General features: G+C 35.1%; 1 long non-coding RNA gene and 1 pseudogene across 2 annotated transcripts in view; one reads left to right on the top strand and one right to left on the bottom strand.

Annotated features, from left to right (window-relative positions):
• LOC111771643 (uncharacterized) overlaps window positions 1–27355 on the top strand; it is a 642377-nt gene that overhangs the window by 594274 nt on the left and 20748 nt on the right. For both annotated transcript variants that reach the window (XR_011435060.1, XR_011435061.1), the window contains one exon: window positions 20216–20297. This is a non-coding gene — a long non-coding RNA (uncharacterized lncRNA). The remainder of the gene's footprint in view (window positions 1–20215; window positions 20298–27355) is intronic.
• LOC100071900 (splicing factor U2AF 35 kDa subunit-like) lies at window positions 1404–2334 on the bottom strand (annotated as a pseudogene).

Here is a 27355-nt window from a genome sequence, read left to right as displayed (position 1 = left end):
AAGCTTGAAAAATCTAGCACTAGGCTCTTTGCTCTTAACTACTTTGCTTTACTGGATTGCATCATTTCCCTTACCTTTTTCTATTGATTTTATCTCCATTCTCCTCACGTCAACCCTGATAATCATTTTTTACTCTCTCTTTTCACTCTCTACCCCTCTCCCATTAGATCAGTTGCTAAGTTATCGAGTCTTGTACTTCTACCACTTCAGGTTTGTTTTTATTTTTTTGTGTGGGTTGGACTGAATTTGTTTTCCTGAGTTCAGCCTTTCTCCATTCTAATTCAGGAGTGGGGAGATTAATTTTCCTATAGCATAACTCTAATGGGGTTTCTAAGAAGTTTCTTCCTACAAATAAGCAAAAAAACAAGACTCTTCAAGTCGAGAGTCATAGCTCTTCTCAATATATGGCCCCAACTCCCTTTTCTAAACTTATTTATTATATTTTTAATACATAAGATTTGTATCTCAGCCATGTTGGCCTGCTCATTCCTATCTCTGGCAACCTCCCCATTTAATTCTATCTCTAATCTCATAGTTGTTCACTTTGTAGTCCTTATGCACAACAAATTTAATCTCTCTGTTAGTCTCTACTTTTCCTAATTACAACTTAGCTGCTAGCACTAGTGATCTCCAATATAGAGGCCCAACCCTGCCCATTTTAGGGGCCAGAACCACACAATCCCCACAAAAATTAATAAACAGAAACCTTACTTTATTAAAATGGAGTTGGGAGGTCAAAAGGGGGAGCTCTCATGCCCTACAACATTGCAGAGGCCAACAGGAAGAAGAAAGACTTCCTCTTCTTGTCCAGCAACAGCTCAGCCAATGAGAGACTGTCGCAACTCATGACTTGTGAAATGAAAAGCCACTACACTTCAGAATCTCAGTCCCCTCCAATGGACACTTTGTTTATAATAGGCCCCCCAACTTCCTCTTCCCTTCTATAATAGAGTTTCTCCTCCCCTTGTTGCTGATTTGCACATGGCTCACCATGATTGCAGACCCAGAATTGCAATTCTTTGCTGATCCCAAATAAACCCATTTTTGCTGGAGAAATAACTGGCTATTTTTTAAGGTCAACACTACTAGTATATTATGAATGCTACTTTGTGGCAAAAATATGAATAGACAATAAGTAGGAAAAGAAATACAAACAGCCATTATCAAATAAAACATTCAATACTGTTTATAATAAAAAATTAATATTAAAACAGTGTGCATGTGTATGTGAGATGGTCAGCCTTATAAACTTATGATGGGGAGTTTTTTTTAATTGTATCACTAAAAAATTTTCTTCAGAAACCCATGTTTGTTTTTCGCTGTTTTTAAAAAATTTCCAATTATGAACTGGTTTGATCAATCAGCTACATTTTCTAGCAGACATATGGTAAAAATGGCATGGGTCAGACTTGCCCAGATCTTCCATGATTTCTCCACTGCCTCCTGTTGCACTCTCGTCCCCCACCATTGCCATCACTCGGGAGACCTGGACCTTGATCTATGCTTCTTGGGATAGCACCCATATAACTCTTGCTGCAGTTCCCTAGAAATGGGCTTCAGGGTGGCCAGGTGGCACAGCAGTTAAGTGCGCATGTTCTGCTTTGGTTGGCCCAGGGTTCACCAGTTTGGATCCCAGGTGCGGACATGGCACTGCTTGGCAAAAGCCATGCTGTGGTAGCCGTCCCACATATAAAGTAGAGGAAGATGGGCACGGATGTTAGCTCAGGGCCAGTCTTCCTCAGCAAAAAGAGGAGGATTGGCAGCAGTTAGCTAAGGGCTAATCTTCCTCAAAGAAAAAGAAAAAGAAAATAAATGGGCTTCAAATGCAGGAAGTTGCAGAAGCCTCCTTGTGTACACACTCCAATTTCATACTGTGAGCAGCAGGCATCTCTGAAGTCGGTCACAGGGGAGAGCTCAGCATGGATCGCTGTCCATTAAACCAACAGCTATTTAAGTCAATTACAACATTTTCTGCATCTTCTTCATGGCGAAACTTGACATACACGTCTCCAACTAGGTGATCTCCAAGGTTATCACAGACGTTCATCTCCTCAACTTAACGATACTTCTCCATTTCTATAAAAACCTCTTCAAAAAATTCATCATAGTGTTCCTGCATTTCAACATAGCACACCATACAGTGCAAAGAGCAGACTGGGAAGAGTTTTGAAGGTTATGGTAAATGTTCAAGAGGGCAATGATCTGGCTAAAGGTCAGTTTATTGTGCAAGTGAGAACATCTGTCTCCATGACGACATGCTCCAATTTTCAAATAAAATGAACAGTTGATTTTGGCTTTCTTGGTGCCAAAGATGGAGGTCAAGTACTCTGCCATTTCCCACCACTGCTGACATTGCTGCCCATGCAGCCGACCTTCTATGATGGGAATTTAAATTGGCACAACTTTTTGGGAAGCAATTGATCAATTTAAAAGAAAAGCCTATAATAGCAAACAAATAGAAAAAACAAATATTCATCACTATAACAATCACTAAATTAAATGTGGTATATCTATTCTATTAAATTCTGTACATTTAAGAATAATTTACATTTATGTGCACAGAGATAGAAAGGTCTCTAAGATATATTGCCAAGTGAAAAAGAAAAGTTTCAGAATGATGCATATCGTATTTGTATCAACATATACAGATAAAATACCCAGTACTCTGTATTTCAATGATGACATTTACTGATACATAAATACCCCCCAAAATCCCTTGTAATATTAAAATTATATTTTTAAATGCTTATATGCTTTGTTGTGATTGATCTTATTTTAGGAGAATGTTTTGGATAGATAATCAGAAAATATGCAAAAATGTATGTAAATTTATGTGTGAATTGTAATGAGGTAACTCTAAAGTCCAATATTAGTGCAATGTTAAATAAATTTTGGTACATACATATGATACTTTGAAAGTCATGTGTAAATGCTTATAATGTTACATAAATAAAATAAGCTATGGTTTATATTTCCAGTGTCAAAAACAGAGCCTGACTGTCAAATAAATGTTGAATGAATAAATGTGTATACATTATAATATTAATTGGAAAAAGAATGGATAGTATGCATGCCCAGAGTTTAGAAGGAAGTTGACTAAAAATTTAACAGTGATTATTGATGATTTATGGGCATAATAATAATTTTTAAATATCACCCCATACACATATTTCTTCCATAAATGGCCATTTGTTGTGGTAGATAGAATAATGGTCCCCCAAATATGTCTATGTCCTAATTCCTGGAACTTGTGAATATGCTATCTACATGGCAAAAGTGACTTACAGATGTGATTAAGGTTAAAGACGTTAAGGTGGGAGATTATCCTCGACTATTCAGGTGGGCCCCACCTAATCACATGAGTCTTTAAAAGGGGAGAACCTTCCCCATCTGTGGCTAAAAAGAGATGTGTGACAATGTAAGAGTCAGAGATATTTGGCATTGCTGGTTTTAAAGATGGGGAAAGGGGGCCACAAGCCAAGGAATGTAGGTGACCTTTAGAAGCTGGAAATTAATTCTCTCCTAGACCCTCCAGGAAGGAATGTAGCCTTGCTGACACCTTGATTTTAGCTCAATGAGACGCATGTTAGACTTCTTATGTATAGAGCTATAAGGTAATAACTTTTTATCATTTTAAGCCAGTAAGTTTGTGGTAATTTGGTATGGGTTGCAATGGAAAACCAATACATTTGTTGAATAAAAATTTAAAGTATAGATACACACACACAAAAAAAATCATCTCTAATCCCACGTTCAGATATAACTACTATAATATTATATATATATATATATATACACTTCAAAACATTTTCCCATGTAAATGTGACACATCTCAGTAAAAGGCAACTCTATTCTTCCAGTTGCTCAGGTCAAAACCCTTGGGCTCATCATTGATTTTTTTTTTCTCATACACCACATTCAATTAATAAGCTCTGTTTGTAATAATCTGACCATTCTCACTACCTCCAAATACTCCCTGGTCCAAGCCACCCTTAGCTCACTTGGATTGTATTTCAGTAGCCTCTAAAGTTTCTCCCCGCATCCTCCTTGCCCTGCTAGTCTCTTTACCATAGAGCAGCCAGAATGATCCCTTACAAATATATATCAGTCACCTTCTAAAGATGCCCTCTTTCATTCAAAGTAGAAGCTAAATAGCTCCCAGTTGCTTACAACCTCCTATAAAGATGTGGCCCTCAGCTGTTTCTCTGATCTCATTTCCTATTGCTGTTGCTCTCAGTCACTCCACTCCAGCCATAATATCCTCCATGTTGTTTTTCCCCCAAAATATCAATCATGGTCATAAAACAGGACCTTTCCATTCTCTGATTCTTTTGCCTAGAACATTGTTCCTAAGGGTATCTATATGGCTCACTTTCATTTCCCTCAGGTTCCTGCACAAATATCATCCTATCAGAGTGGCTTTCCCTGACCTCCCACTACAAAATAACACTGTCCTCCCCATATTCTCTATCCCCTCACCCTGCTTTACTTTTCCTCATAACACTCATCACTTCCTCGAATATATTATAAATATTTCAGATATTTTATATGAAATTGTATGTTATATGCTTATTTTATTTTGTATGTATTTTATAAGCATTTCTATGTCTTTTCTTCTCTTTCCAGAATATGGAACACTGTCAATAACAAATATTTTTCTCTTATGTTTTTGGAAGAATATGTATATGACATTATCTCTTCCTACTACTTTTGTTATGTTCACTTCTTTGAGTTTGAGGCTATTACATATAATGCCACTGTCAACACTCTTGGTGTCTTCTGGTAGACATAGATGTGTGTTTGCTTAGGTATATAGCTAAGTCACTCACTTACTTTTTAAACTGAGTCCCTCTTGTACACAGGCTTTAATTGATTTTTCCTCAGATCAAGTCTCTTTATTTTAGTAGGCAAACTCTTTACCCTTATATTTATTGTTTTAATATATATTTGACCTTAGGTCTGTCATTTAAATTTATTCTTTTATTCTTCTTTGATATTTTCCATGGTTTCTCTCTGTTAATTTTTGTTCCTTTTCTTAGAATTTCTCTGTATTCAAAAGTTATAAATCTTGATAATTATACCAGCTACTATTGTTGACTGCAAGCAATAGAAACTGGTCTCACTAACTTGATCCAAAAATGCAATTTTTTGGAAAGGTATCAGTTGTGGAACTGATAGGAAGGCAATAGAATCAGAATCAAAAAATGTTATAGTTTCCAGGGAAGACATAGGGCTCTAGACATCAGGGAATACTCATCATGATGTATCAATGGAATGAATTAACTTCAAATGTTTTCTGCCTTTCTGTTTCAGATTTGAAGTACCTAGTCAGGGACATACAACTACCTCTTGGCTAGGAAAGGACAGGGCATTTTATTTACAGTCTCACAATAAATTTACACAACTGGGGAGAGAAAATAAGGGTATAATTAGGAATTGTAGATGTAATGGATACTGTATGCAAAAACTAAAACAACAATGGCAAGCAAAAACATATTCATTTACATAAGGGGTTAATTTCAACTTTTCAAAAACTACTTAAACCTATATTTCTTTGGTTATCAACTTAGGATGAGACAGTAGTTATATAGAATGGGAACATTTTTACGCATCCTCTTATTCTATAATTTCTATAATTTGATTTGGTATGATCTATTTCCTGATTATTATTTTTTATCTTTTCCAAAAAAGGTAAGACAACTTCAAGAAATTTAACATCATATTTAGTAGCTGTGCTTACCATTGTATTTATATTAATTCTTTGTATAAATAAGAATTAAGAATAATAAATAGGAATAAAATAAGAAAAATAAAAAGTTTTTATTTTACTTTCACATATTCCTCCTTTGATGCTCATCTTTTCTTTGTGTAGACCCGAGTTTCAGACCTTTATTATTTCTTTCTATCCAAATAACTTAAGATTTCTTACAAGGCAGGTCTATTGGCAACAAATTCCCTCAAATTTTGTCTGAGAAAGTCTTCACTTCTCCTTCACTTTTGAAGGATAATTGCACAGAGTACAGAAGTCTAGGTTGGTGGGTTTTTCTCTTGACACTAAATATTTCATTCCATTCTCTTCTTGCTTGCATAGCTCTGAGAAGTAAGATGTAATTCTTATCTTTGTTCCTCTGTAGTCAAAGAGTTTTTTTTTTTTTTCTGAAGACTTTCAGGACTTTTTCTTTATCTTTAATTTTCTGTAGCTTGAAAATAACATGCCTAGGTGTAGTTTTCTTTGGCATTTATCCTGCTTGGTGTTCTCTGAGATTCCTGTATCTGTGGTTCGGTGTCTGACATTAATTTGGGGGAAATTCTTAGTCATTAGTGTTCAACTAGTTCCTCTGTTCTTCTCTCTCCTTTTTCTCCTTCTGATATACCCATTACGTGTATGTTACACCAGCTGTAGTTGTACCAGACTTTGGATATTCTGTTCTCTTTTTTTCAGTCTTCTCTTTGTTTTTCACTTTTGAAGGATTCTATTGAGATATCCTTAAGGTCAGAGATTCATTCCTCAGCCATGTCCAGTCTACTGATAAGCCCATCAAAGACATTCTTCATTTCTGTTACAGTGTTTTTTATATTTAACATTTCTTTTTGGTTCTTAGGATTTCTATTTCTCTGCCTATATTGCCCATCTGTTATTGCATGCTGTCTGCTTTATCCATTAGAGCCCTTACCATATTAATCATAGTTGTTTTAGATTCCTGGTCTGATAATCCCAACATCTCTGCCATTTCTGGTTCTGATGCTTACTCTGTCTCTTCAAATTATGTTTTTTGCCTCCTATGTATGTATGCCTTGTGATTTTTTTCTTGATAGCAAGACTTTATATACCAGGTAAAAGGGACTGCTGTAAATAGTCCTTCAGAAATGTGATGATAAGGTGTGGGGGGAGGGGGAGCTTTCTAGAGTCCTATGATTAGGTCTCAGTCTTTTAGTGAGCCTATGCCTCTGGGCTATGAACTTCACAGTATTTCTTAGTCTTTTTCTCCCCCCTTAGGTGAGACAGGATGGCTAGAGTGGGCTGGAGTTGGGTATTTCCCTTCCTCCATATGGAAAGCTAGAGCTGACTGGAGTTGGCTATTCCTTCCACCAAGTCAGTTAGGTTGGGATAAAACCGCAGCAGGTTTGACTCTGGTCACACTAGTTTCTCCTGAGGGTAGGCCTTTTCATTTATTTATTTATTTTAGGATAGCCCTTTTTAAAAGAATAGAATGCTCTGGTATATTTCAAACTGACTGCTTTTCCACACCCCCTGCTGAAAGCACAAGAGAATTTTTCTCTAATATTTACTGTGAGAACCTGGTGGAGCTCCTGGAAGTAAATCTTACAAAATTTTGCCCTCACCTCTCATGACTGGATCCTGTATAATTTTTGTCCACAATGAGCCTCTCTAGCAATTCATCAATTACAGTTGAGGTTTTCCTACCCCAGCACTGCTTCGCTTGGTTGTTTCTGCTCATGAGTCTCTGCTCTGGTAAGTTGTGACTCTCTGTATTCCCCTGTCTGTCTCTCCAATTTAGGGGGCAGCAGTTTGCCCTGTGTCCTCTCATCTCTTACAGATCCAAGAAGAGTTGTTCTCTTTTTAGTCTGTTCAGCTTTTTACTTGTTAGCATGGAGTGGCAACTTCCAAGCTCCTTACATGTAGAACTGGAAACCAGAAGTCTATAGAGGATTTTAAAATTCACTCTGATTGTTTTATATCTGAACATTTTCATCTGAGAGGTTTTACTTTTAATGCTTTTCAATAACATGAAGTATGTCAAGAATTTACCTTTTTCACAAAGAGTACGTGGGTTAAACAATCTTAAGTCCAGGCATATCCAATAAGTCCTTTTAGATATCTTCACATATGAACAAAACCTAGATGGAGTATAAAATTTATGGGTAATAGCTTTTGCTCATCAAAACTCTATAAACCTTGTTCTATGCGTCAAATACATTTACTGTTTTTAAAATAATCTATTTGTATAATTTTATAACAATACCATACTGTGTTGACGATATGGCTTTATGATACATTTCAGCGGCTGCTGAAGCAAGTCCTCATTATTTGCCTTTTCAATTATTTTATTGGATATACTCAGGCATTTTTTATTTTATATAATCTTTTAAAGTATTTTAAATCAATTTTAAGAACTGCACCCCCAAACACTTGTATTCTAAGTGAAAATGCATTAAATTCATAAATTAGTTTTGTCAGAATTAATATTTTCGTGGTATTGATTTCCCTTCTAAAAATATGGCACTCTTTTCTAGTTGTTCCGATATGATTTTATGCTCTTCAATTTGACTTTTTGTAAGTTTCATTGATATAATTCGCATACCATGCAGTTTACCCATTTTACATATACAGTTCAGTGACTTTTATTATATTCACAGAGCTGTACAACCATCACCACAATCAATGTTAGAATATTTTCCTCATCCTAAAAGAAGCATCATATACTTTAGCTATCTCTTTACAATCCCGCATCCACCCTAGCCCCAGGCAACCACTAATACTTTCTATCTATAGATTTGCCTATTCTGGATATTTAATACAAATAGAGTCATATTATATGTGGTCTTTTGTGACTGCCTTCTTTCCTTTAATATAATATTTTGAAGGTATATCTGAATTGTAGCGTGTCAGTATTTCATTAATTTTTATTTCTAAATAATATTCCATTGCGTAGACATACTACTTTTTGATTATCCATTCATCAGTTGATGGATGTTTGGGTCGTTTCCACTTTGTGGTTATTATGAATATTATGAACATTCACGAGTTTTCACATACCTATATATTTTCATCTCTCTTGGCTTTATACCTAGGAGTAGAAATGCTGAGTCATATGGTAAATCTATGTTTAAGCATTTGAGGAACTGCCAGGCGGTTTTCCAAAGTGTCTGCAGCATTTTACATTCCCACCAGCAGTGCATGAGGGTTCCAGCTTTTCCACGTCTTTGTCAACACTTATCTTTTTGATTATAGCAATTCTATTGGTTGTGGAATAGAATCTCATTGTGGTTTTGATTTGCATTATCCTAACGATTAGTGATGTTGAGCATCTTTTCACATGCTCATTGATCATTTGTGTATTTTCTTTTGAAAAATGTCTATTCAAATTCTTTGCCCATTTAAAAATTTCATTATTTGTTTTTTTATTATTATGAGAGGTATGATTTGAAAATATCTTCTCCTATATTTTTTTCCCATTCTGTGGGTTGTATTTTCGCTTTCTTGATGGTATCATTTGCAGCAAAAACAATTAATTTTCATGAAATCCCATTTATCTATTTTTTCTAGGCTTATTCACAGTGGGTACAGAAGGGTCCCCATTAGTAAAAGAGGGCATGCTCCAATCTGTGAATACCTTTCAAGCCTCTGCTTGTATCATATGTAATAATATTGTGTTAGCCAAAGCAGTTCACATGACCAAGGCAAAACTCAAAGGATAGAAAGATAAACTTCTTAATGGGAGGAGCTGACAAGTATTGTGGCTTATTTTAGCAATCTATCACTTCCTTAATTAAGTGAATCTTCTACTGTGATTTTTCATTCCACTACTAACAACCAGGACACTGAAAATTATCTAAGCCCAGTTCACAATATTTTTTTGAACACTGAAAATTAAACTTTGGCGTTTCAATTTAAGAGTCACTTGTGCAGTTCTGTTACTTTTGGCTCATCTATGACTAGCTTGTCCTATTACACATCACTAACAACCCAGAATACTTTCAGACTGAGTCACCCCAGATATAACACTTTCCTATCACCATACCTTTTTTAGGACACCTAACTTTTTCCAGTTTGTCTCACATTTGTTTATATTCTTGTCTTTGCTACCAGATCATAAATGTCCTTGAGGGAAGGGATCATATATTATTTCTCTATCTCTAACAGTCTTGCGCGAGACCCTATCTCTTGCATTTTCTCTGTATTTGTAGAAACCACTGAACCAGGGCCCAGATTCTCACTGTATTTTTGTTCGTTTAGCCTTGTCACTCCTCCAGGTATAAGATTTCATCATATAGATGTTCCATAAATCATTGTTCACCACTATTGCAGTTTAGATTAGGGCTGTGGTTGTTACTATAGATTTCCCATACCTATGGAAACTTTATTCAGTAAGCTGGCCAGGGAAGAACATCCAACTGCCGCATCATTGAACTTTATACACTGCTGTTCTATGTATTTATTTGAAACAATCAGCTCATTGTAGTTTATTCAGATGAAGGGCATATGAAAAAGCTGAAGTGAATGAGATTCTAATTCCATCTTTCTTAAGGAAACTTTCTTCATTATTGGTTGCTGATGATTCTCTCTCTCATTATTATTATTCTTTTTTAATGCCAAATTACCCTGTCTTTGGCCAGTGTGAGCCCCTTCAAGTTGATTTCTATGGGTTTTTTTGACATCATCCTAATAGTTTTTAATAGTTTACTAGATTTCGAATATGACAAGATGTTCCAAACTCATTTTGTACATTTCCTGATCTATGCTGGAATTAGCTATTTCTCCAAGGATCCCTTCTTTCAGTAGATCGTGGTATTTATAGCTTGCTCTCTTGATGCTAGAGGTGCTCATTGAAACTTTGTAGGTTGTTGCTTCTATTTTATTATCTAAGACCTTTATACAATAGTAAATAACAGGACTGAAAAAGTGTGAACTTTGTCTTGTTCCTGACTTTAATGGGAATGCTTCTAAATAGTAACACTAAGGGTAATACTTGTGTGTTTTTAATAGATTGCCTTCATCAGGTTAATGAAGTATCCTTGTATACATAAGTTTGTATGCAACTCTTAACAGGTCAGATGAAGCCTCTTTGTATCTTTATGTTCTTAAACAAATTTTTAATGTGAATGTGTGTTGAAATTTAATTAAATGCTTACATCTATTATTACAGTCATACAGTTTCTACTGAAATCATTTTATATGATATATTGGATTAATACATTTTCTGACCTTAAAACATCTTTGCTTTTTTGGAATAAACTCTAATGAATCATGATTAATATATATTTTAAAGTAATGGAAAATTAAATTTGTTCATGTTTTATGTGAAATTTTTGTATCTATATTCGTAATTGAGATTGGTCTATTATTGCCTTTCTTGTACTATTTTTTGTCCTGTTATATTTTCAAGATGCTATATCCTCCCAAATAAATTACGGCTATATCTTTCTCTACGATCTGAAAAAGTTTCTATTTTATATTATCATTTTGTCTGTTTGGTAAAAATCTGGAAATTTTATGTATGCTCTTTCAACTGTTGATTAAATTCCATTGATTTTCTATTTTATTTTTAATCAATTTTAGTAACTTATCTTTTGAGATATTTATCTCTAGTTTCAAATTTTTGACCAAATTTTTTCATGCTATTCTCTAATGAATTTTTAATATCTGTACTTTCCTGGTAGTTATATCCCCCTTTGTCCTTAATTGTATTTATTTGTATTTGCATTTTTTTGTTTCTTAATGATCAGTGTTCATTTTTGTAAGTCTTTTCAAAGAACTAGGTTTTATTTATGTTGATATTCTATATTTTTAATTAATCATTGTTTTTATCTTTATAATTTTTTCTTCTTTTATATTTAGGTTTAGTTTCCATCTTCATGTCTCTAACTTGAATTTTTAATCATGTATTTTCAAAATTTATTTTTTTAAAAATGAATTTGTCTATAAATTGCCATCTAAATAGCAATTTAGCCGCACCCCCTAGAGTTTTTTTTTTGTAGTGCTCCTTACCATTCAGATCTAAATATTATGTAATTTTCAGTATGACTTTCTCTTTTTAGCTCATGATTTATTGATAAGGACATTTTAAAGTTTCTAAATGTTTTTCAACTATCTTCGTATTGTGATATTTTATTTACTTGCATTGTGGTCAAATGATGTTATCTGCATTACGTAAATTTTATGGCTTTTGCACTCCTCTTGACCATTAAGTGTTGCTTTTCATTCATGCTCCCTGTGCACTGTTCTTGAAAAGAACACATATATATATTCTATATTTGGAATGGAGGGTTCTCTCTCTCTTTCTATTTCTCTCTTTCTCTCTCTTTCTCTCTCTCTCTCTCTCTCTATATATATATTTAGAAACACATATGTGTGTGTATGATGTGTATGTGTATGCATGAATTAGATCAAGCTTATTAAGTTTGTTAATCCAATCTTCCATATCCTTACTAATTCTGAATGTTGGTTGTTTGACCTATCATATTGGAAGAATATGTAGGTAACAGTCATATTTCTGTACCTAAGGAAAATGATATTAGAGGAGTTTTACTTCCTGGTATGATATGAAGAGTCCTTCAAAAATCAGAAAAAAAATAGGTTATTGGTGAATGTGATATGACATGTTTTTAATTATTATTGAAGTTTTATGCAGTATATAATAATGGCATATGGTACTAACAGTTTTTTTGTCTAAAGCGTATACCAAAAAATAATTGCAGTATCATTATCATTATTATTATTATCATCATCATCATCAACATGATTATCATCATGATCATTGGTACCATTTATTGAGTTTTATTACATGGTAGACACTGTGCTGAATACTTTATGTACACTACTTTATTCATTTCTTACCAAAGTCCTCTGAGAAAGCTACTACGATAGCTATCATTCGTAGATGAGGCAACTAAAGCTAAGACACTATGTAACATATTCTAAATCAAATAGTTTAATGTACCGGAGCCGGGATTGGGAGAAAGTGTGTCTGATTTTAAAGCCTTTGCTATTTAGTTCTATTCTCTGTACTTTAATGCATAACAAACTGGGTTTTTCACACATTTTCTCACAAAGAGCATCCTTCCATTTATAGCTATAGTGCTCTGTGTGTGTGTGTGTGTGTGTGACTTCTTTTCCAGCCACAGTCACGTTTGTTTTCTTTGATCCTGATACCTGAGCCTGGTTCACACGAACCAGGCTGATCTGTTCAAGCCGCGCTTTCCTTGCGTGGCTGGACACAGAGGTAAAACTTCAGATAATGCAGTTTTCAGGCTCCCTCTCTCTGCCTACCTAGAAGTTTCCTCCAGGCTATAGCCATCTCAGTGGGGTCCAAATCAAGCTACAGACGGTGATCTGAAGTTACAACATGAGAAGTAAACAAGTTCCAAATAAGGAGTCTGTTTCAAAACTGTTCTTCCACACTTCTATAAACAAGTCAAGTAAGGAACGGTTTTTTCCCCTTAGGGTGGAAGCATCACTCCTCCACAATCTAGGCAAAAAGCAAGATCCTAACTATATCGAGGTGGATAACCCCAATCTCAGATGGGTGTTTTTCAAACAAATGAGTAAAAGAATCCGACCTCGGGATTTCTGGATCACTCAGGTTTTACATGACACTCTTTCACACTGAATTTGACTTCTATGTGCTTTCTTGAATTTAAGAACCTATTTACCCCTAATAATTTATATGTTTCACCCATCAGTGCCATTCTTACCCAAATACTCTTTTGACCTATGACAAATACGTTCTCAATTCCTTAGCTCACACTAAGATAAATGTATCCCTAACTACTTGAAGCATTACCAACACAAGGATATTTCTATGCCAGTAAAACTCAAAGCCCAAAGTTTAGAGACAAAATTATGGAATTTCAAACATTAACTTCCCTGTAAGCATTGATCTTCTTGCCAACCCTTGAATTGTATCATTCAATGGAATCAGTTACAAAGTTTACTGAGAAGACCACCCCTTCAAAACAGACATAGCATCTTCAGTTGCCCTTAAAATTTTTCCTTCTCTACCCTGCTTAAGATTGCTTCACATTTGATCACCAGGAATTAATTACTTCAGTTTCTTTCCATTACCATTTCCATGCACAATATCTATCTTTATGGAACTGAATAGCTTTGCTTCAGGGTTAGTGGACAAATATGTATTATAGATATCTGCTATTGATAAGCCTATATTATCACTGTTTGCTCATGGAAGATGCAGAAGAACTGAAGATAATGGAAATATTAGATGCAGTCTAATTTAGCAAGTACAAGCTTGGCTATTGAAATCAGACAGATCAAGATTAAAGCTGTATGACAGCCCTTATTATAGGTATAATGTCAAATAAATCATTTTAACACTCTTATTCTCATAAGAGGGTTAAATAAAATAATGTATATAAAGTTCTAGGCAAATACTAAAGACTCAGTAAATGTTAACTAAAACAAAACAAAACAAAAATCCTGATGAAAACTTAAGAGTATATCTGGATTTCATGGCCCTATTGAATAGTAGATTGTGTTATTAATCAATTAAACTTTACTTTCCATGGCTAAAATTATATTTGTAAACTATTTATGCTTTATAAAATTGAGTTTAGGTAATGACTACAACAGCTCAGAACCTAAAACTAAATTTCCTTCATTTTAGATGTTTGAATTTTTCATATAAACTCACTGTGTCAGAACTCTACCAATGTTTGTGCAAGTCACATGCTAGCCTTCTTAGTTCAGTTTTACATTTTTGATCATTCATTCAATAAATAAATATTTATGTAACATCTGCTATGTACCATGACTGGATTATTTGTGACTAGTATAAAGTTGCATATTTCCCCCACTCTTAAGGCGTGCACAAGTTTAGTAGAGAAGGCAGATATTTAAACAACTAATGATAATACAAAGTTATGCGTATGCAAATTACTTGTTATACAAAGTGCAATTGACAAATTTCAGAAAACAGGTTGACCTGAGCCATGATAATAAGTGTGGAATAGTAAGATTCAGAAAATTTATCGCATGTACAATATTAGGACGATAGACTAAGACATAGGGAGAAGGGTGCCAGCTTGCCCTCTTACTTGCAGTGTGATATAACAGAGCCAGACAGCACTTTGCCACTTATTAGTTGTATGATTATGTCCAACTACTTTTCTAGTTTTCTCTTCTGTAAATTGGAATAATAAAACTTTCATTTCGGTATTTATTTTGAGGACTTGTTCTTTCACCCAACAAATATTTATTAAATCCTTATTCTGTCAGGCACTGTGGTAGGTGCTGGATTAAGTAAGACAATGTAAATAACACACTTCATACATGGCAGGCTCTGATTGAAAGACAACTATATAAGTGGGGCCTTGAGTAGTAATAATAAGCTAACAATAATAACAATTATAATTTATTGAATATTTTCTTTGTGATACAAGTTATACCACTTTTGAATACTGACGATGATGAAAGGAGATAGTTAATGTATTTCAGATGCTAGTCCAGCACTCATGTTCATTACATGGAAATGTTTCCCACAACTCCCAATATCAATATTAATAAATTCATTATTATATTAACATATTAATATTATATATAATTATGTTTCAAATACTAACATAACATTTCTACTAATAAATAACATTAATAATATTTGTAATATGTTAAATAATATATAATATGTTAATATACATTTATAATATAAATATTGATATTTCCCTTATACAGGTTAGTTACAAAAAAGTGAACCTTTCTCCCTAAAGTAACATAGGCTAAAGCACTACTTTGCTGAAGTTGAGCCTAACATTTCTTCTAATGGAACATGCTGCTTTTTTTTGTTTGTTTTTTAAGGATTGGCACCTGGTCTAACAGCTGTTGCCAATCTTTTTTTTTTTTCCTGCTTTATCTCCCCAAACCCCCCTGTACACAGTTGCATATCTTAGTTGCAGGTCCTTCTAGTTGTGGGATGTGGGACGTCGCCTCAACGTGGCCTGACGAGTGGTGCCGTGTCCACGCCCAGGATCTGAACCCTGGGCTGCCGCAGCAGAGCGTGTGAACTTAACCACTCGGCCACGGAGCTGGCCCCAAATGCTGCTTTTGATAAATAAAATTTTTAGCCTCTTACCTAAAGACATAGTTTCAAGTCTAAAGTTTAGCTTCATTTTTTGGAGCATAAAATTTGGGATAACTGTTAGTGGTTGCAAATTCCTAAGCTTTTTCCTTGAATTTTTCATTTAAATGAACAATCTCAAAGAAAAGTAACTGAAAAATATTATAACATTATCCAACATTTTCATTATTTTTAGCCAATATTATCTTGTTTATTCATTTGTTTGCTTTTCTACATATGTTCAAGTAAGAAATTTAAAGTAATTTCTAAATAGAATGGAAGCTATTTAACATTTTAGAATAAATTATCTCTTTTTGAAATTCATACCCTCAAATATATTGCTACTAAGCTTTTCTTTGTGTATGTTGGCAAATCAAAGCCTTATACATTAGGTTTCATTTTTTAAAAATGCAAAATGCTATTATTGCAAGATATTCACATTGAGTCATGTAAGATAATTTCAATCAAATTATGATTCCAAGATAAATGAAAGAAAATGTGAATGTCAAATATTTGCACAAGCAAAATAAAAGAACTTCCAGGCTTTCTGAGAATTTTCTCCTTATTATTAAAACACTCTGCTGGAAATAAATTATCAAAGATTAGCTGAATTTTATTGTGGTTCCCCAAAATCCATTGTTGCTGGTTGGTTGTAATATTTAAGGAATCTAAATTAAATGGTGACATAGATTAATATTGAATCCCAATTATTGCCTCCCAAAAAAGGTATTAGCAATCAACTTCGTTCCAAAAATGAAATGTCATCACAAAATATTCAGAATTTATTTGGTTATGGACAGTAAAAACAATAATCATTTAGAGCATGAGTTTGCAAACATTTTCTGTAGGACCATCAGGTAAATATTGTGGACTTCATAGTCTCTTTGGCAAGCTACTACTCATCTCTGCCATTGTAGTGGGAAAGTAGCCAGACACAATACATAAGCAAATGAGCATCAATGTGTTCTAATAAAACTTTATTTATTGACAGTGAAATTTGAATTTCAAATACTTTTCATGTGTCACAAAATATTTTTTTTTGATTTTTTTCAAGCACTTAAAAATGTAAAATTAATCTTAGGTCAAGGGTTGTATACAAACAAGTGTAAGGTCAGATTTAGCCTGTTGGCTACAGTTTTCTCACTCCTTCTTTTGGTAGCTTTCACTCCCCATAGCAGGACACCCTCTATTGAGTGGAACCGTAGCTAATTGGAATTAATATAAGATCATACAATTAACCATAAATGATTATTTCTAAGAATGCCAGCATCTCATTAAATTATAATCAAAAATAAGGTGGAAATATGACTAAAGTCCCAGGGCTAGCAACAGCTCTTTCACCAGGACACAAAAACCTAATTCTCAACTTCTGTTTTTCTGTGGAATGGCATGGGTAACGAGAATTACTAGACCTTTTATATTTTTATTACAGGCAAGAATTTAAATCTTCTCCTTAAGACATTTTAGAGACGCTGACAACATATAGGAAAATTAACTGATCCAAATACCTTTTCTCCTTCCCCATTTTCATGAAAATGCTGATAGGTGATGTAGAAAATAGATGAACAGTATAGAAGAAAATTAACTTTAGAAATATCCACCAGTAGTCACTCAATTGAAAAACAGTGGGCTGTGTATGAACATATCTGCAGCAAAACATTAAAAAATAGGGAATCAACATGCAACAGAGTTAGAAGAATCTTTTATAGCGTGTATAGATCAAGAAGGACTAATTTTTATTGCAGTACCAAACAATTCCAAAAATACCATTGGCTTAAAGTAACAAAAGTTTACTTCTTGCTCATGCTACAGATCTATCAAAGGTTGGCTGGAATGTATGTTCCATTTTATCTTTACTCCAGGATCCAGGCTAAAAAAGAAGCTATCATCTGGGATGCTGCTGGTCATTGAGATAAGGGTTAAGAGAATGTGGAAAAATCATGTACTGCATCTTCAAGCTTCCACTCAGAAATGAAAAAACATATCTTTTCACATTTCATTGATTGAAGATAGTCCAGTGGCCATATTTAATGTCATGAGGATGAGTACAACCTCATACAACTGGAATGAATGTGGAGAACCTGAAAAAATAGTGAAAAACAATGAGTACCATATTACCTTTTTGTTCACAAAAGATTCAGCTCATTCTCTTCCTTCGCACACAATATTTTCACTGCTCCAACGAAGGCAACACAAAAATCTCATCTGGTGACTATGTCAAGCTCTAAATCCAAGCACTCTGAGTTAGGCATAGTTAATCCCTATATCAGATCCAGATGTGATTTGTTCTTATGAAAAGAAAAATTGAAATATAAAGAAAACTTATTGTACATTGATTTTGTATCCCACAACTTGACTGTATTCCTTAATTATTTCTAAAAGTTTTTTAGTGGACTCTTTAGGGTTTTCTAGATATAAAATCATGTCATCTGCAAAGAGTGACAGTTTCACTTCTTCTTTTCCAATGTGGATCCCTTTTATTTCTTTTTCTTGCCTGATTGCTCTGGCTAGGACTTCCAATACTATGTTAAATAATAGTAGTGACAGTGGGCATCCTTGTCTGGGTCCTGTTCTTAGAGGGATAGCTTTCAGTTTTTTTTCCCATTGAGAATGATATTTGCTGTGGGTTTGTCATATATGGCTTTTATTATGTTGAGGTATTTTCCTTCTATACCCAACTTATTTAGAGTTTTTATCATAAATGGATGCTGTATCTTGTCAAATGCTTTCTCTGCATCTATTGAGATGATCATGTGATTTTTATTCTTCATTTTGTTAATGTGGTGTATCACGTTGATAGATTTGTGGATGTTGAACCATCCCTGCATCCCCGGAATGAAACCCACTTGATCATGATGTATGATCTTTTTAATGTATTGTTGTATTTGATTTGCTAGTATTTTGTTGAGGAATTTTGCATCGATGTTCCTCAATGATATTGGCCTGTAATTTTCTTTTTTTGTGTTGTCCTTGTCTGGTTTTGGTATCAGGATAATGTTTGCTTCATAGAAGGAGTTAGGAAGCCTCCCCTCCTCTTCAATTTTTTGGAAGAGTTTGAGAAGGATAGGTATTAAGTCTTCTTTGAATGTTTGGTAGAATTCACCAGGGAAGCCATCTGGTCCTGGACTTTTATTTTTTGGGAGGTTTTTAATTGCTGTTTCGATCTCCTTACTGGTGATTGGTCTATTCAAATTTTCTACATATTCTTGGTCCAGTTTTGGAAGGTTGTATGTTTCTAAGAATTTATCCATTTCTTCTAGATTATACAATTTGTTGGCATATAGCTTTTCATAGTATTCTCTTAGTATCTTTTGTATTTCTGAGGTGTCCGTTGTAATCTCTCCTCTTTCGTTTCTGATTGTATTTATTTGAGCCTTCTCTCTTTTTTTCTTGGTGAGTCTAGCTAAGGGTTTGTCAATTTTGTTTATCTTTTCAAAGAACCAGCTCTTGGTTTCATTAATTTTTTCTATTGTTTTTTTAGTCTCTATTTTGTTTATTTCTGCTCTGATTTTTATTATTTCCTTCCTTCTGCTGATTTTGGGCTTTGTTTGTTGTTCTTGTTCCGGCACCTTTAGGTGCTCTTTTAGATTGTCTATTTGGGATTTTTCTTCTTTGTTGAGGTAGGCCTGAATTGCTATAAACTTCCCTCGTAGAACTGCTTTTGTTGTATCCCACAGATTTTGGCATGTCGTGTTTTCATTTTCATTTGTCTCCAGGAATTTTTTTATTTCTTCTTTGATTTCTTCATTGACCCAATCATTGTTCAGTAGCATTTTGTTTAATCTCCACATTTTTGTGGCTTTTCTGGTTTTCTTTCTGTAGCTGATTTCCAGTTTCATACCTTTGTGATCAGAAAAGATGCATATTATTTTGATCTTCTTAAATTTATTGAGACTTGTTTTGTGGCCTAATATGTGATCAATCCTGGAGAATGTTCCATGGGATAAAGAAGATGTGGTATTTGTACACGATGGACTACTACTCAGCCATAAGAAATGACGAAATCCAGCCATTTGTGACAACATGGATGGACCTTGAGGGTATTATGCTGAGTGAAATAAGTCAGAGGGAGAAAGTCAAATACCATATGATCTCACTCATAAGTAGAAGATAAAAGCAACAACAAAAACCACATAGCATTGGAGATTGGGCTGGTGGTTACCATTGGGGAAAGGGGGAGGTGGGAGGGCAAAAGGGGTGATGAGGGTCACATGTGAGGGGATGCACTATAATTAGTGTTCGGATGGTGAACATGATGTAATGTATCCAGAATTTGAAGTATGATGTACATCCGAAAAAAATAAAAATTAAAAAAAAAAAGAAAAAAAGAAAATTTATTGTGACATCAGCACCGTGGCAGTATGAACTGATCCCTTTTTCTCTTCCTTCTATGTTACAACCAGTAAGACATCCATAGACCAAGAAGGGGTCCTCTTCACAGCACACCAGAACATCTGAGAGATCCATACATCTATAATTCTGAAGGTGGGTAGAGTGAACTTCACGGAGGTGGCAGAACCAGGGAAGCAGCAACAGCAGCTCTTGAGACCAGAGGCTCTAGGAACTGCAGCAACACCTGAAAACAGAGGCTTCAGGAACTGTGGCAGCACCTATGACCCAGCTCCCTCCCTTTCCCCTGGCAGCATTGACTCCAGCCCTCCTGGCAGTGGGAGCTGCATTCAAGACCCCAGTGTCTCCAGCAATGGCAATGGTGTTCATGAACTGAGGTTCCAGGAACCATGGCGGCACCTGAGACCAGAGGCTCTAGGAAATGAGGCAACACACCACCCAGCACCCCCACCTTACCCCCAGCACTGGCAGTAGTGCCTGTGACCTGAGGCTCCAGGAACCACTGTGGCACATGTGACCAAAGGCTTCAATAATTGCAGATGTGCCCATGACCCAGGTACCCACCCCCATGGCAGTGGCAGTCATGCCTGAAATCCCAGTTTACCTCATAGTGGCAGCAACATCTATGAACCCAGCACCCCTGGCAACAGTGGTGCCAGCAACCCTAGAAAACCCGGGAGCAATAGCAGAGGTGGTGTGCATGACTCTAGCCCCTGAGCCACTACAGCACCTGAGGCCATGGAAAGCCAAGTAGCAACAACAGTGGAGCCCACAACCCCAGCACCCCCTAGCTGCAGTGGGGCCAACAACCCTGGTCCCCCACCTGAAGTAGCAGCATCTATGGACCCAATAACATCAGACATGGCAGAGGTGCCAATGAACCCAGCTCCCATCCCATCCTTCTCCTCCTCCTGCCATGATGGGGGAACTTGCAAACCAGGCCATCCTAAAGCAGCAGAGGCATTCACCAGCCTGGTGACCTCAGTGGTGATGCCTGTAACCATAGCAACACCACAGCAGCAAGGCACCAGCAACCTTGGAGGCACAAGCAGAGCAATGAGGGCATTGACAACATGTCTGGCAGAGGTAGTGGAGGGTGAAGAGCCCTGGCTCTCAAATACAACAACAACAGACTCAGAATCAAAGTAAACAAAGCTTAACCTGAAGAAGAAAAGTGTTTGCTACTACAAATGCACCAGCAGAAGAACAACTCTTCAAGCACCATGAAAAATTACAGTAATATGGTATCACAAAAAGAAAATGACAATTCTGCAGAAACCAAGCTTCAGGTCATAGAAGATTGTGATCTAACTGATAGAGAATTCAAAATAGCTGTCATGAAGAAACTCAACAAACTTCAAGAAAACTTAGGAAGATAGTTCAATGAGCTCAGGAATAAAATTAATGAGAAGAAGGAGTACTTCACCAAAGAGATTGAAACTCTAAAAAAGAACTAAGCAGAAATTCTGGAGATGAAAAACTCAATAAATGAGATGAAGAATACAGTAGAAAGCATTGGAAATAGAGCAGATGATATGGAAGAGAGAATTAGCAAGATTGAAAATAAATATCTAGAAATGATTCTGGTGGAAGAGGAGCAAGAACTAAGATTTTAAAAAAATAACAAAATTCTACAAGAAATATTCAATTACTTTAGGAAAAGCAGCATAAAGATAAGAGGTATCCCAGAATGAGAAGAGAGGGAGAATGGAACAGAGAACTTATTTAAAGAAATAATCACTGAGAACTTCCCAAATCTGGGGAAGAACTGGATATACAAATACATGAAGCTAATAGAACACCTAATTATCTCAACACAAACAGACCTTCTCTGAGACACATTATATTAAAACTGTCAAAAGTCAATGATGAAGAAAGAATTTTAAAGACAATCAGCGAATAAAAGACAGTAACCTATGAAGGAACCCCTATTAGGCTATCAGCAGATTTCTCAGCAGGCCAGGAGAGTCTGGAACGACATTCAGAATATTGAAAGATAAAAACTGTCATCCAAGAATACTCTATCCAGCAAAGTTAATCTTCAGATCTGAAGGAAAAATAAAGGCTTTCCCAGACAAACAAAAGCTGAGGGAGTTCGCCATCACTAGACCTACCTTACAAAAAATGTTCAAATGAGCTTTTATACTAAAAAAAAAAGGAGAAAGTACACAAAACATTGAGTAAGGTGATAAATAGCCAGACAGAACCTGAAAATCGCAAAGCTATTACAGAATAGGGTGTTAAACACTTGATTATAGCAGAAAGGTTAAAGGGGGAAAAAAAGCATTAAAAATAACCAAAGTTGGGGCTGGCCCCTTGGCCGAGTGGTTGAGTTTGCGTGCTCTGTTTTGGTGGCCCAGCGTTTTGCAAGTTCGAATCCTGCATGTGGACATGGCACCGCTCATCAAGCCATGCTGAGGCAGCATCCCACATGCCACAACTGGAAGGACCCAAAACTAAAAATACACAACTATGTACTGGGGGGCTTTGGGGAGAAAAAGGAAAAATAAAAAAAAAATAACCAAAGCTACTTAAATATGGTAATGAACACACAACATAAAATGGATAATTTATGAGAACAAAATCATAAAAGGAGAGACCGAAAAGAATGGAACTTGTATAGGAAAATAAAGATAAGATACTATCAGCAAAAAAAGACTCTTTTATATATGAGACCTTTTATGCAAATGACATGATAAACAAGAAACAAAAATCTAGAACAGAGACATTAAACATAAAAAAAGGTAATAAAAAAAAATCGTAGAAAACCACCAAACTAAAAATGGCAGACAGAAACACAAGGGAAAAGAAACAGTGGAGATATAGAACAACCAGAAAACAAAAGATAAAATGGCAGTATTAATTCTTCATATATTAATAATCACTCAAAATGTAAGTAGATCACTAATCAAAAGACAAAGAGTGGCTGGATGAATCAAAAACAAGACCCAATAACATACTGCCTGCAGGAGACCCATGTCAGCTCTAAACACAAAGATAGGCTGAAAGTGAAGGGATGGATGATACTACAAGCAAATGGCAACAAAAAGAAAGCAGGTGTAGACATGTTTATATCAGACAAAACAAACTTCAAGAAAAAAGATGACCAGAGACAAAGATGGATGTTGTATAATGATAGAGGTGAAAATCCATCAAGAAGGCATAAACTTTGTTAATATATATGAACCCAACATAGGAGCACCAAACTATATAAAGCAACTATTAATAGACCTACACCAAGAAATTGACAGTAAGACAATAATAGTAAGGGATTTTAACACCCCCACTTACATCAATGGATAAATCATTTGGACAGAAGGTCAAAAAGGAAACATCAGCCTTAAATTACACATTAGGCCAGATTGACTTAATAGATACACACAGAACATTCCATCCAAAAGCAGCACAGTACACATTCTTCTCAAGTTCACATGGAACATTCTCAAGGATGGACCATATGTTGGGACACAAAACAAGTTTCAATAAATTTAAGAAGCTTGAAATCCTATCAAGCATCTTTTCCAACCACAATAGTGTGAAACTAGAAATAAACTACAAGAAGAAAATTGGAAAAATCACAAATATGTGGAGATCAAACAACATGCTACTGAACAACTATTGGTTCAACAGAGAAATCAAAAAATACATGGAGACAAATAAAAACAAAAATATGACATGCCAAAATCAATGGGATGTAGCAAAAGCAGTACTAGGAGGAAAGTTTGTAGTAATACAAGCCTATCTCAAGAAACAAGAAAAATCTCAAATAAATAATATAACCATACACCTAAAAGAATTAAAAAAGGAAGAGCAAGTGAAGCCCAAATTCAATAGAAAGAAGGCAATAATAAAAATCAAAGTGGAAATAAATAAATGAGACTAAAAAGACAATAGGGAAAATCAATGAAACTAAGAGCTTGTTCTTAGAAAAGACAAACAAGATTGACAAACTTTTAGCTAGACTCACTAAGAAAAAAATAAGAAGGTTTAACTAAATAAAATCAGAAACAAAAGAGGAGATGTTACAATGGATATCACAAAAATATAGAGGATCATAAGAGACTACTACAAACAGCTACACGCCAACAAATTAGACAATCTAGAAGAAATGGACGAACTTTTAGAATCATACAACTTTCCAGGACTGAACCATGAAGAAATAGGAAGTCTGAATAGATCGTTTATTAGTAAGGAGATCGAAACAATAATCAAAAACCTCCTGGGGCCAGCCTGGTGGCACAGCGGTTAAGTTCGCATGTTCCGCTTCTCGGTGGCCTGGGGTTCGCCAGTTCGGATACTGGGTGTGGACATGGCACCACATGGCAAAAAGCCATGCTGTGGTAGGCATCCCATATATAAAGTAGAGGAAGATGGGCATGGATGTTAGCTCAGGGCCAGTCTTCCTCAGCAAATAGAGGAGGATTGGCAGTAGTTAGCTCAGGGCTAATCTTCCTCAAAAAAACAAAAACCACCCAAAAAACAAAAGTCCAGAACCAAATGGCGTTACTGGTGAATTCTACCAAACATTCAAAGATTTAATACCTATCCTTTTCAAACTCTCCCAAAAACTTGAAGAGTAGGGAACACTTTTTAACTCACTTTATGAAGCTGACATTACCCTGACACCAAAACAAGATAAGGACAATGCAAAAAAAAAGAAAAAAGAAAATTATAGGCCAATATCTCTGATGAACATAGATGCAAAAATTCTCAACAAAATGTTAACAAATCAAATACAGCAATACATTAAAAGGATGGTATACCATGATCTAGTGGGATTTATTCCAAGGATGCAAGAATAGTTCAACATTAAAATCAACCAATGTGATACACCACGTTAATAAATTAAAGGATAAAAATCATATGACCATCTCAATAGATGCAGAAAAAGCATTTGACAAAATTCAGCATCCATTTATGATATAAATTCAATAAAGTGGGTATAGAAGAAAAGTACCACAACATAATACAAACTATATATAACAAACCCACAGCTAACATCATACTCAAAGGTGAAAAGCTGAAAGCTATCCCTTTAAGAACAGGAACAAGACAAGGATGCCCACTCTCTCTTACTCAACATAGTACTGGAAGTCCTAGCTAGAGCAATTAGGCAAGAAAAAGAAATAAAAGGTGTCCAAATTAGAAAACAAGTAAAGCTGTTACTATTTGTGGATGACATGACTTTATATATAGAAAACCCTAAATAGCCCATGAAAAAACAACTAGAAATAACAAACAAGTACACTAAAGTTGCAGGATAAAAAATTAATATACAAAAACCTATTGTGTTTCTATACACTAACAATGAACCATCAGAAAGAGAAATTAAGAAAACAGTCTCATTTACAATAGCAACAAAAAGAATAAAATACCTACAAATAAATTTAACCAAGGAGGTGAAATACCTGTATACTGAAAACTATAAGACATTACTAAAAGAAATGGAAGAGGACACAAAGAAATGGAAAGATATTCCGTGCTCATGGATTGGAAGAACTAACATTGTTAAAATTTCCATGTTACCTAAAGCAATCTAAAGATTCAATCCAATGCCTATCAAAATCCCAATGGTATTTTTCACAGAAATAGTACCAAAAATCTTAAAATTTATATGGAACCACAAAAGACCCCAAATAGCCAAAGTAATACTGAGACAAAGATAAAACTGGAGATATCACACTCTCTGATTTCAAACTATATTACAGAATTATAGTAAACAAAACAGTATGGTATTGGCAGAAAAACAGACATACAGATCAATGGAACAGAATTGAGAGTCCAGAAAAAAACCCACACATTTATGGAGAGCTAATTTTTGACAAAGGAGCCAAGAACATACAACAGAGAAAGGAAAATCTCTTTGATAAATGGTGTTGGGAAAACTGGACAGCCACTAGCAAAAACTGAAACTAGACCACTATCTTCTTACATCATACACAAAAATTATCTCAAAATGGATTAGAGACTTAAATGTAAGACTTGAAACCATAAAACTCCTAGAAGAAAACACAGGCAGTACACTCTTGATATATCTTTTTAGATGTCTCGTTAGGAAAGGGAACAAAAGCAAAAATAAATAAAAGGGACTATATCAAACTAAAACACTTTTGGCACAGAAAAGGAAACCATCAGCAAAACAAAAAGACAACATACTGAATGGGAGAAGATATTTGCAAATCATATATCCCATAAGATGTTAATATCCAAAATATATAATGAACTCAGACAACTCAACAACAACCCAGCTGAAAATGCCAGAGGATCTGCATAGACATTATTCCAAAGAAGACATAGAGATGGCCAACAGGTACATGAAAAGATGTTCAAAATCAGTAGTTATTAGGGAAATGCAAATAAAAACCACAATGAGTATCACCTCATGCCTGTTAGAAAGGCTATTATCAAAAAGTGAAAAAATAACAAGTGTTAGGGAGGATGTGGAGAAGAGGGAATCTTCATACACTGTTGGTGGGAATGTAAATTGGTGCAGCCATTATGAAAAACAGAATGAAGATTCCTCAAAAAATTAAGAATAGAACTACCATGTGTTCTAGCTATTCCACTTCTGGGTATTTATCCACAGAATATGAAAACACTAATTTGAAAAGATATATGCACCCCTATGTTTATTGCAGCTTTATTTACACTAGCCAAGATATGGAAAAAACCTAAGTTCCCATCAACTGATGAATGGATAAAGAAGATATGGTATATAAACACAACGGAATACTACCCAGCCACAAAAAATGAAATCTTGCCATTTTCAACAACATGGATGGACTTTGAGAATATTATGCTAAGTGAAATAAGTCAGATGTAGAAAGACAAATACTGTATGATTTCATTCACATATGGAAGATAAAACAAACTATCAAAACCCCCAAAACTCATAGAAGCAAACAGATTGGTAGTTACCAGAGGGGAAGGTGGGGGGAGGGCAATGGATAAAAGGAGTCAATTATAGGGTGACAGATGGAACCTAGACTTTTGAAGTTGAGTAGGCTGTAGTATACACAGACGTCAAATTATAATGTTGTACACCTTAAATCTATATAATGTTATAAACCAATGTTACCTCAATAAAAAAAATTATCTGCTTCCCACACATATTCAACATACAATGGTCAAAGAGACCTAAGATAGTAGCAATAAACACCTTCATTAGGAAGGGGAAGGATGGGAAATGTACA

The sequence above is a fragment of the Equus caballus genome, chromosome X, assembly GCF_041296265.1.
Source record: "Equus caballus isolate H_3958 breed thoroughbred chromosome X, TB-T2T, whole genome shotgun sequence".
Classification (NCBI taxonomy): Eukaryota; Metazoa; Chordata; class Mammalia; order Perissodactyla; family Equidae; genus Equus; species Equus caballus.
Note: the sequence above shows the minus strand (reverse complement) of the source record. Positions and strands in the feature narration are given on the sequence as shown.